The following is a 12289-nucleotide window of genomic DNA, read 5'->3' as shown; positions in this document are numbered from 1 at the left end:
AGATCATAAGGTGCAGAAAATTAATTGAGTTTAATTCCATCTGGAAACGAGACAATATAAAGTTTATTCCGAAATATACGCTTGAAATTCTTTTTTAAATTTTAAGTAACCCAATTATATTCCTAACAATAATAAAACATTGGCATTAATCTTTAATCGTTCTTGTTCTAATTTGTTCTAAAGCAGATATCTATTTTTAAAAACTAGTTGATTGCATTAATATTGCCATCCGAGTGAAGCCAGAACGGACTGCCAGTAATATTAGTTTAACATTCCTCCAATGCAAATAGATTTTAAGATACAGTGGCGTGACGGAATTGCCTCACAAGATTTCTTTAGTGTGCAGGGGCCAATGACAAGGAGTTGCAGCATTTAAATACTCTCAGGTGTCACTGACCCCAGTCGGGTTCAATCCCATTGTCTTAAGAATAGAAAGGCATCGAATAACGAACTGCGGCACTAAAAGGGGCGCGAAAAATCTTAGCTTATACACTGCATACCTCTTTGCCTCTTCTCCAAGACTTTTTTTTTACCATCTGCTTTATGTCGTACGGACACTGATAGGTCTTATGGCGACGATCGGATAGGAAATGCGTAGGAATGGGAAGGAAGCGGCCCTGACCTTAATTAAGGTACATTCCCAACATTTGCTTGGAGTGAAAATGGGAAACGCGGAAAATCATCTTCAGATATGCCGACGGTGGGGTTCGAACCCACTATCTCCCGGATTCAGATATGCCGACAGTGGGGTTCAAACTCACTATCTCCCGGATGCAAACTCACAGCTGGACTCCCCTAGCCGCACGACCAGCTCGTCCGGTCTTCTCATGAATAGAAAGGGAGATGTTTGAATCCGACAACGAGTGCTGAGCAAGTGACAAATAACAATGAATCGTGAACGGGAAGGAATTGTGTCTCGCCCAAGACAAGTAGCCTCCAAGCGAGATTATTGCTTGTTCTCTCTGCCCTCTACTGGGAGTGTGCTACTTTTGAATTTTAAATTAACTTCTACTTCGTAATCGAGCATTTCCGTGCAGAAGTTGAGCACCACAAACAACTGCTAGTGGTTTACTGGACTTCAAATAAACAACGGAAGGGAGTTCACAGACTGTTGCCAATAAAGTATATTCCCACTAGCGATCAAAAGGGAACTTTAGAACTGGAGTGTTACCTTCTCGTGGTAAAAATCTCGCACTAAGCATTGTAATTTATTGAAGAACCAGAGTGAAGTCGTATTTACGCGCGTTAACATCTTGGCGATAATAATAATAAAAAAAAAAATAATAATAATAATAATAATAATCTAACCCAGAGTATGTACAACAAACGGGCAATATCCTACATGGCCAAAATCCGACACTATCATTCAGTAATCAAACCAGAAGGATTGTATGCCTCAGAGTGTCTTATTTTGAATAAAAAAGGGGAGCTACAAGAACTGGAAAAGAAAGAAAGGAAGATCCTAAGGAAGATTCTGGGACCCCAGAAAACTACTGATGGAACCTGTAAAAAAAGGAAAAACAAGGATCTTTATAAACATACGGAGGAAGCGAAGGTTGAACTTCTACGGACATCTAGTAAGAATGGATGAAAGCAGACTGACCAAAAAGATCTTTAAGTACATTGTAGGATTGAAGGCCACCACTAAGTGGGTAGAAGAGGTCAAAAGAGATGCAGAAGAAGTTGGAATTACACTAGAGGTGATCAATAAAAGGAAAGAGTTTAGAAACATAATCAACAAAATCAAATTTTTTGAGGACAAACCACTTAAAAAGAAGCCCAACCGGATAATCTCTGAGGAGGAGAGAAGAATACGAAGCGAGAGAATGAAAAGGTTCTGGGAAGAGAAGAGAAGAAAGGCCAACAAGCCTTAAGTTCTATGCGGTCCAGAGTTGGCCAAATTCGGAATATTATTATTATTATTATTATTATTATTATTATTATTATTATTATTATTATTATTATTATTAATAATAATAATAATAAATGCATGTGGGAGCTATCAGATTCCTTCGAAATACGAACGGGAGTACGACAGGAGATATCTTCTCAATGTTGTTGTTCAACTGTGTGCTTGAGAAGGTAGTTAGTGAACGGGACAAATATATAGAGTGGAATTAGGCTGGGTTGCAAAAAGAAGAACCTTAAAAACAATTGTATTGCTTTTGCAGATGATATGGCCTTCACTTCCTAAACAATGGAGGAAGAAAGGGATAAAATCCTTGAACTAGAGAAACAAGCAGATAAAATAGGTCTTCACATCTCCTTCGAAAAAACCAAAATCATGACAAACACAAAGCACCCAAGTAAATACCTCGAAGTCCAAGAACAAAGGACTGAAATAGTAAAAGATTTCAAATATCTCAGAGAATGGATAAGGTGGATTGCTGTGTAATGCAAAGCAATGGAAACCAGAAAACTTGAACAGACCTTCCAACTAACAAAAGATACATACGACAAGAAATCCCTTTCACTGGGGTACAAAATTAAGCAATATAAAACAGTGATTAAACCAGAGGCACTATACGCAGCAGAAACACTTAACATTAATTTCAAAGGCGAGATTGAGAAACTCGAGGTAAAAAAAGGAAGGGTTAATTTTAAGAAAGGTATTAGAACCAAAATTTTAGGATAATAAAATAATATACATCAAATATGAAATACCATAAGAAAATTGAATAACTCTCAGATACTACCCCCTGTGTCTGGGGACGGTAGAATAACACCCACGGTATCCTCTGCCTATCGTCAGAAGCGACTAAATGGGGCCCTTAGCTGGGTCCTGGTATTGCTTCCACTTACTTGTGCCAGGCTCCTCAATTTCATCTATCCTAACCGACCTCCCTTGGTCAACTCTTGTTCTTTTCCGACCCCGACGGTATTACGTATGGAGGCCTAGGGAGTCTTTCATTTTCATGCCCTTCGTGGTCCTTGTCTTCCTTTTGCCGATACCTTCATTTTTCGAACTGTCGGACCCAATCCATTTTTTCTCTCTGATTAGTGTTAATTACAGGATGGTTGCCTAGTTGTACTTCCTCTTAAAACAATAATCACCACCACCACCACCACCATCGCAGATACTACGCTAAAAAGAAGGATACATTTTTACGGTCATCTTCTCAGAATGAACTCTAATAAATTAAGTAAACAAATCTTTGAGTTCTTCCGTAAACGCGAAACAAAACCCAACTGCTTTAAGGAAACTGAAAAAAGAACTAGTAGAATTGAAAATTACAGAAAACTCCCTATTCTATCAAACAGCTAAAGTATTAACTAAAGACGAAAATATAAGGTTCCGAAATAAATCTACATTAAAAGCCAAACCTATTATCTCGGAAGAAGAGAGGAATCGGGGGGGGGGGGGGTGAGGGACTCCTGAATTATACCAGCATTCTGGGAAAATATCACATACTTACAAAATAAGACGACTGAAATTTTATGCCCATATTCCAAGTATGGACAATGAAAAAATTACTAAAAATATATTTACTTATACCTCCTCGCTAAAAGTCAAGAATAATTCGATTATCGAAACTGGAAAATACCTTCCAGAAATAATCATAATTTATGAAATAATACGGGACGGTCCTAGCTTTAGAACATTGGTGAAGAAACACCATTTTACTGAAAGACGAAAGGTGAGAACCACCACTGCACGGTCGGAAGAACGGAAGAAAAAACACAGCGAGATGATGGAGAGATTCTGGGAAGAGGGAAAAGTAAATTCGTCTGCTAACTAAGTTCAATAGCGCTCCTTATTTGGGCAAAACGACGTGGAAAACAAAATAATAATAATAATAATAATAATAATAATAATAATAATAATAATAATATGTCCTCAGCTACGAGGTGCAGGCATTTTGATTTGACGTCTTTTAGGTTACCTGCGCGTCAGTCTCGAAGTTCCGTTTTACGCCACCATATGGTAGAATAACAGATCTCTGCAAGGCTTTCTATGGCTTACTTGCAGTTAATTTTGCCGTGTAATCTCCAGTTGTCACCAGAGAGATTTTTTTTAACATGTCAACATCGTGTTGCATGAAGTATCGAATGGAATATTTTCTGACAAACAAAAATCCAATTACTTCCGCCGGCTTTGAACGGAGACCTTGAGAGCAGTAGGCCGGCACTCTTTCATATACAAAAGGAATGACTTTGACAACCTTTGAAAAGAAGGTGTGAATTCCAGCCATACGTCGTATAACATAATGGTGCACGTACGTTTCGTCTTCCTTTAAGTTGTTACCTGCAGATTTCCACTTCTTCTCCTTCTGATAAACAGCGAGATGTTAAATGACACACAGCCCAAGGCTGATTTTTCCCAAATCTATCTAAAATTGTTTTCAAATACACACACCTGGGTAGACATTTCGATGGCATAGGTTATTAGTTAAAAATTCACTCGCTAACTGTCGATGGGCAATAAATCCATGTAACACTTGATATAATAAGAGTTGAATAAGACCGAGCGACATAGGCGTGCGGTTAGGAGCGCAAAGCTGTGAGCTTGAAATGGGGAGGTAGTGGGTTCGAACCCTACTGTCGACAGCCCCCATGATGGTTCTCCGTAGTTCCCCATCTCCACACCAAGCAAATGCTGTACCTTATTTAAGGCCACGCCCACTTCCTTCCCACTCCTATTCCATTATTGCCATAAGATCTATTTTTGTCGGTGCAACTTAAAGCCAATTTTAACAACAACAAAAAAAAAAACAACAAACCGGTTGAGTAACAAGAGACAAGTCCCCATGAGTGAAGGTAGGTAGCATCCTGCAAATGCACCACTTAGGTGTATACGGTTATAATAAGGAAACTGAAAAGTTTGTTTCAATACTGTAAACGAAGCATGCCAAGACAAGATGAAGAGTAAGGTAGTTTACCATTATTTTCGTCACTAAGCAGGAAGTATCATAGAACCGGAGAGCCTTTCAATTATACACTGATTACATTTCCTATGTAGATAGGTTTTTCCTTCCAAATGTCGGACTTCGCCACCTTTTAATTTGTTTATAGAGAGGGGGAAAATTACACTACTTGTACTACTTCCGTAGCAAATACTACATATCTTATTATATGCTACTGTCACGGATTGAGTGCAAATTTAATTTGCAAAACTATTTTCATACTATCCTCAATTCAGATGGTATAATTCTTTCAGCTTTCGCTGTCTACTGTGATCATTTCAAGGAACACTGGGACTGAGTTTTAGGCATATTTGATCAAATATTTCTTTTCTTCGATTTTGACATATTACTGTACCTTTGCCAATCGCGGATGAATTAGGGGTATGACTTTTCATGTTGTGCCATTTTTAAAGGCGCAGCATCATTAAAATCCTTCGAAATGTTAATGGGACATTAAACTTCTAGGGAAAAAATGAAAAATGTACCGAAAATTAATATTCGTTTTGAGTGCAATTTAGAATTGCAATATTCTGTTCTCTCCTCTGTCGAATTTAATATTATTAGTATCGGTCCGTCTCTGTGGTGTAGCGGTTAGTATGATCATCTGCCATCCCGGGAGGCCGGGATTCCATTCCCGGCTCTGCCACGAAATTTGAAAAGTGGTACGAGGGCTGGAACCGGATCCACTCAGCCCCGGGAGTTCAACTGAGTAGAGGGAGTTAGATTCCCACCTCGGTCATCCTTGAAGGTCCTTGAAGTGGTTTTCTATGGTTTCCCACTTTTCTCCAGTCAAATGCCGGGAAGGTACCTAACTTAAGGCCACGGTCGCTTCCTTCTTGTTTGTCTATCCCTTTCTATCGCCCTACATGTCCCCTGTTCAGCATAGAAGGTGAGACCGCCTGGGCGAAGTACTGCTCTTCCTCCCCAGTTGTCTTCTCCAACCCAACGTCTCACGCTCCAGGACACTGCCCTTGAGGTGGTAGAGGTAGAATCCGTAGCTGAGTCCGAAGAGAAAACCAACCCTGGATGGTAAACGGATTAAGAAAGAAAGAAAGAAATAAAGAAAGGTTATTATATAGTTCTTTTCCTCTTCCTCTCGTTCCTCTTTTTCTTCTTCTGCTTCCATCCACCGCTTCTTCGATCGTTATCGGGGTCACTGTCTATCAGGGCTAAGTTCGAAGGCCCCTTTTACAACACACTGTCCATCAACAATGGCTGTACAGTGCATCCGTACTAACGCAGTCTCCCTTCTTTCGTCTTCGTCACTATTGGGATGTTCTGGCGTGTATTACTGACATGTTCATTCCATAGCTGGTCCAGTCGTGTAACTACTAACGTCCATCTTAACACCCTCATTTCCATCACACGAATGATTTTCGTATGCTTCTTCGGCATAGGTTAACATTCCGCCCCGTACGATGCTAGCGGGCGGATGACTGTGTGATACACATACATAATGATCTTCTGATCACAAAGTATACCTGTAACCTGACGTCACTTCAACCATCCAGCATTAACTCTCGCTTGGGCGTCCAGTACCGTGGCATCGTCAGCTGTGACGTGGGAGCCAATATACCTAACATTTGAAGACCACACCAGCGTGATACTATTGACTACGGTCGTACCGATTGTTTAATTTGTTACGCATAATAAATCACTTAATTCTTCGTGTTCTTTTCAAATGTGTATTCACATTTTTATTTTCTTTCATTTTTTATTTAGTGTACATCATGCTCTAGTTTATTTCATAAAATTATCTCTATCGATTACTTATTTATTTCACATGCAATCTTGAAAACCTCCCTAAGGTGTAATTTTTGGGAATACTGTAGGCCAGCAAACCTGTTATCTTCCCTGTATTAAAACAGTCTTACGTGGCGTTCCCTTGCTACAACAGCAGCGTAAGCTATCAAGCAATCTCTATGAATACTGATGTAGTACATGCAGAAATGCCATTAATTTCTCTTCGCACACATTATCGTCCGTCCTCTGGAATTATTTGATGGGTAAACGTTTGCTGCGATCGTAAAGCAAACTGGTTTGTTAATTCCCAGGATGATTAGTGTGTGTTAATGTTCTGTACTGAGGGTCACTTTAATTATGCCCAGTTAAGTGGTTGAATTAGCGGTGTTTAATGATTATGATACGGTAATTAAACCTACCGTACGTATTGTTGACGAAGGCACATTTATGGAGTTCTTTCTCGGTTTCCGTTTGGACAAACACTCTCAGTCAATATGGCGAAACAGAATATTCATAAGTGTGTTACATACAGGCTGAATCAATAAGAACTATTATTTCTAATACCTCCAGATCCCTTAAAGACTCCTAAAACAACATGGTATTCTTTACAGTCGAATTATTAATAACAGAGATAATGATACAAAGTTTGTTTTAAATACAGTATATGATTATAAAGCTGAAATTAGATGAAATTAGATGTGAAATGGTGAAATATCGTGGGAGGGCAGGGATTAAATGGCTTCATGCAGTAATAAGACTAGAATGGAGTGTTAGCAAGGTATCTTCTAATTGGATAAAAACAGTACTGCACTTACTTACAAGCAGGGGGACAGGAAAGATTGCAACAACTATCGAGGTAGGCCTATCTCATTAATCGGTAAACATGGCATTGTGGAAGGAGGGGTGTGGTCAGTGGTGGAGGGTAAGTTGGATGGAACCCGGTGTGGATTCAGACAACAGAGGGGCTGTCAGGATCATATTTTCAGTATATGCCAGGTAATTAAAATATGCTATCAGAGGAATAAACAGTTATGTTTATGTTTCCTATATCTACAGAAGGCATATGACAGAGTACCGACGGAAAAGATGTTAGCCGTACTGAGGTACAATAGGATTAAAAGATCATTAAAATCAACGGTATTGAACCCATGACCTTTGTGTCCCAAGAATTTTGAGTCTTAAAGTTACCACATGAGGTCCTATATTAATCGCAATGTGAAGCTCGAATATATATTTATCTCGCAGAGGCGACACGAGGTAGGAAGGTTGCCACTTTCTTTCTCACGCTATGAGATGTGACGTAACCCTCACGTGTCAAGGGTGGACGGATACAGAATAAAGTGTTGGTTGAATAAATAAATTTATTAAAGGGAATTAGCAGTGAACATAAGGTAATGAGTGTCCTGTAATTATCTGTGAGACAATTGGTCTTGAGTAATACAGATTTGAAATTGCTAAACAGTTTTCGAGGGAATCTCATTTAAGACGCGCGTGTCTATTCAACCCACGCAACGTCGTCAGAATATAGTGCCTATCAAACGAGGTCATTTAACCAGTTAATTTTGTACGAGATAATTTTAATTGTTCATGAACAATGTCACTGGCAATTTAGCAAGTACTTGGTTACAGTAATAACTGCTTTAATTACATTTCCACAAGGTCGGAAAATGTACACAATATTTCTTAGCTGCAAGGAAAAATGTCTAAGAGAGGGGATGGAAACTATAAATAAAGGGGTGTGCCATCTTGAAATCGCCCTACATTTGAATCATTGGAGCTCGTGAGAGAAGGTCATACTGTTGAGTAAATTTGTCGGCGAGTAATAGACTAAGTTCAGCATTAACTTAGATTTTGGCCGATGTGGCTGGGGTATTGTCTCCAAGTGGAGATAGTTTTTGTTCATTACAATATTAATCATATGTGAATAATGTCTTCTCAACGACGAAGTAGTATTAGTGAAATTCAAATAATATTGTGTCGTAAAAGGAAAAGAGTATTTCGTGTGCAGGCGACGGTCCAATCATTCGTGTTCGGTCCGCGAAAATATCGAGTGAAGGGCATTTCTTCTTTTTGTGCCTTTATTCCAGGAAAGAAATTTGAATAAAATAAAATGTGAAGCCAGAAGTATTGAAATGGCTAAATAAAACCGGAGGGTTGCTGGTGAGCTAATACGATGGAAGCCGACGTGCAGTTAAGGTAGGTGGAAATGCCATTATCACCGCCTATGTATCTGTTTTATGATGTCACACTTATATTTTGTAATGGGTATTTATGACACAGCTTGGTCACCCATTTGTTTCGTGAATGTCAGAAAATATCACGAAAGGGTATTTGTTTTTCATGCTTGGATAATATTTATAAATTATTACGAGTGCCGTGTAATGTGTCGTAAATAATCAAATTTGAGGGTTATGATGTGATATAACGTCCAAAGTAGATCATTTCCGTGAATTTAAATCCTGTATTTTGTGGTGTCAAGTTAAGATTTTCTATCTGACGAATTTTTCTCTGTTTGAATTATGATGGAAGTAGTGCAAGAAATCCGTGGTTACCCATTTTCAATCGGGTGTAGCCGCGCTCTCGTATTAAGCAATGTAGATCGGTGAATATCTGTCACGAAGATACTGCTATTTCAATGTCCGTTTAAACTGTGTGTGATTAACAGTAAATAACAGTAAAATATGTCAGTCATTTTTGTGAAATCCAGTTCAGAAATACGAGGTCACGTTATGCGAAGGTGTTTCATTATTATCGTGTGTAATTATGCGTTGTGCGTTCTAAGGATTATTATTTCATTCTTTTGTCATTGAGACTCGTCGTATTTGAGGCAAGAGGTTTAAGTCTTGTTAAGATATGAGTTGAGGTAGGAGTTTTGTGAATCAGGTGATTGGAAGCCTGTAATTATGCCGGGATATTCTGCGTGAAACCGAGGAAGGTATTTGTATAATGTTTGAGATTAAAATCGTGAGGGAATCCACTGAAGTGTCAGTTCTTGACGTGTATAATTATTTAATGACATCTTAAAGTAAATATCCGTGCATAATCTGTTTGGGACAGGAATGTCGTTTTTGTAAATTTTATCTGCGAAGTCGTAGGTTTCATTATTTTGAGACCAGTTAAGCGTGAATATACTGGGTGAAGCGAAATTTGCGTACTCGGGCGTCGCAGCGCGACTCCTCACATGCCAGCAATAAAAATGTCTCTCATAAAAGTTCGTCCTGCGAGTGTATCCGGCAGAAAAGAACGTTGAAGAGTGGCAATCTGGCAACACTGTAATCACATGTAGGGTAACTACCTCTGTCAGCACACACTACCCATTCTGTACAGTTGGTGCAGTGGATAGCGTTTTGGGTTAGAATGCAGGAGGTCGAGGGTTCGATCCTGGGTTGAGGCGCACTTTTTTATTTGCTTATTTCCATCGGACATTACATAGTGTAATACAGTAAGTCACCGTTTCATAGGTCACATGTATCCTACATTTAAAAATTTACTAACGCTGAACACGTTGTAACGCATCTAGTAGATGAAGTGGTGCGAATAAATTCACGCCCACAACGCGGAAAGAGCGTCTTCCAAAGCTGACCAATGAAAACGAATGTTCGTGCATTTCTAGAATCGTAGTATGTACGTGCGTCCGCCTCTGTGGTGCAGTGGTTAGTGTGATTAGCTGCCACCCCGGGGGCCCGGGTTCGATTCCCGGCTCTGCCAGAAATTTGAAAAGTGGTACGAGGGCTGGAACGGGGTCCACTCAGCCTCGGGACTCAACTGAGTAGAGGTGGGTTCGATTCCCACCTCAGCCATCCTGGAAGTGATTTTCAGTGGTTTCCCACTTCTCCTCCAGGCAAATGCCGGGATGGTACCTAACTTAAGGCCACGGCCGCTTCCTTCCTTGTCTATTCCTTCCAATCTACCCATCCCCCCTCAAGGCCCCTGTTCAGCATTGCATGTGAGACCGCCTGGGCGAGGTACTGGACATCCTCCCCAGTTGTATCCCCCGAACCAGAGTCTGAAGCTCCAGGACCCTGCCATTGAGGATGTAGAGGTGGGGTCCCTCGCTGTGTCCGTAGGAAAAACCGAGCCTGGAGAGTAAACAGATCAAGAAGAGGAAGTAGAAGTAGTATGTAAGTGCAAATGGTTTCTAGAGGACCCGCTGCAATCGCTGTTGACGATTAAGGTACCAGATACCATACCACCTGGACTACATTTACGAAATAAGAAACATACGCCTCAAACCAGGATCGACTCCCTCGACCTCCTGCATGCTAACCCAAACCTCTATCCACTGCACCAACTGTACAGCACGACTAATATATGCTAACAGAGGTAGTTACCCTGCATGTGGTTACAGTGTTGCCAGATTGCCACTCTTCAACGTCCTTTTTCTGCCGGATATACTCCCAGGACGAACTTTCGTGAGAGGCCTGTTTTTATTGTTGGCATGTGAGGAGTCGCGTTGCGACGCCCGAGTGCGCGAATTTCGCTTCACCCTGTATAACAGGTGTTTTCAGTCAGTGCTATGACAGCGAAGGGTAGCTTGTTCCGGTAGACCAGCTGATCGGAAAGTTCGCCGCTGGAGGCCGATAACGGTATCTGTGCTGTCTTTTATGTGTTGAAAATTAGATTGTATTCTTCAGAATGGAGTTCGTAATTTTGCAAGAACTAGTTGAAATTTTCATCCATGAGTAACATGTACGTTATTAGATAGCATTCTATATTATTAACACTTTTAACAGAGATTTGAATGTATATTTGAAACCACTGAAGTTAGACTATAATGAGCGAATTTACCATTTGCAAGGTGTCCAAAGTAGAGTGTTGCTGGTAGTTATTGATTTATTTTTGAGAGGTGCACAAAGCCTTATATAAATGTCACGATGGGATGTGACGTAGTATTTGGCTTACATTTTACGTCGAGTTACTTATGCTAATTTTTAGTACTTAATAATTAGAGTTAACCAAGTGCCAATAATTGCCAGTGTTAGACTAACTTTTGGTGTGATGTCATGAAGCAAGATATAATACTGGAAATAAATGATATGTATTTTTTATTCTAGCTGCACGATATCAAGCGGCGATAAACATTATAAAATATAACTACGTCAGAATATGAGTAGGAACTTGTTAAAGAAACCATTCGTCCGCGGAGACAGAATTTGTTGTTAATTAGGATTTATAAAATCATTTAAATGTATTAAATTATTGAACTCGGCGGAAACTGTATTTCTGAAATGAAGCTAAGTGAATAACTTGAAGATGTATTCTGGAAATCTTAGCGTATTTTGCTGCGAATGTTCAATTATTAACGTAACGCTTAAGAGGGGCATGTCCGACTGTAATGGATTTTACTGCCACAAAGTATTGTGAGCATTGTTGTTGTTGTTGTTGTATTATTTGACTTTGATTTGATTGAGCATTAAATGTGCTGGGATTAGTAAAGTGGAAACATTGGTCATCAACCGGTTTAAATTATGTTTAGCCTTCAGCTTAGAAACTTGAATGGTCATGGGGTCATCAACCTCAGTGACTTAAATTAAGGCCATATGTTATTATAACATCATTTTCCTTGCGGTCATCATCCACAATGACTTTAAAGTGAATTAGAATGTTACATATCAGTCCATGACATAGTCGCAGGTCACATC

This window comes from Anabrus simplex, chromosome 1 (genome assembly GCF_040414725.1).
Source record: "Anabrus simplex isolate iqAnaSimp1 chromosome 1, ASM4041472v1, whole genome shotgun sequence".
NCBI classification, from domain to species: domain Eukaryota; kingdom Metazoa; phylum Arthropoda; class Insecta; order Orthoptera; family Tettigoniidae; genus Anabrus; species Anabrus simplex.
The sequence above is the reverse complement of the archived record's forward strand: the minus strand, read 5'-3'. Positions refer to the sequence as shown.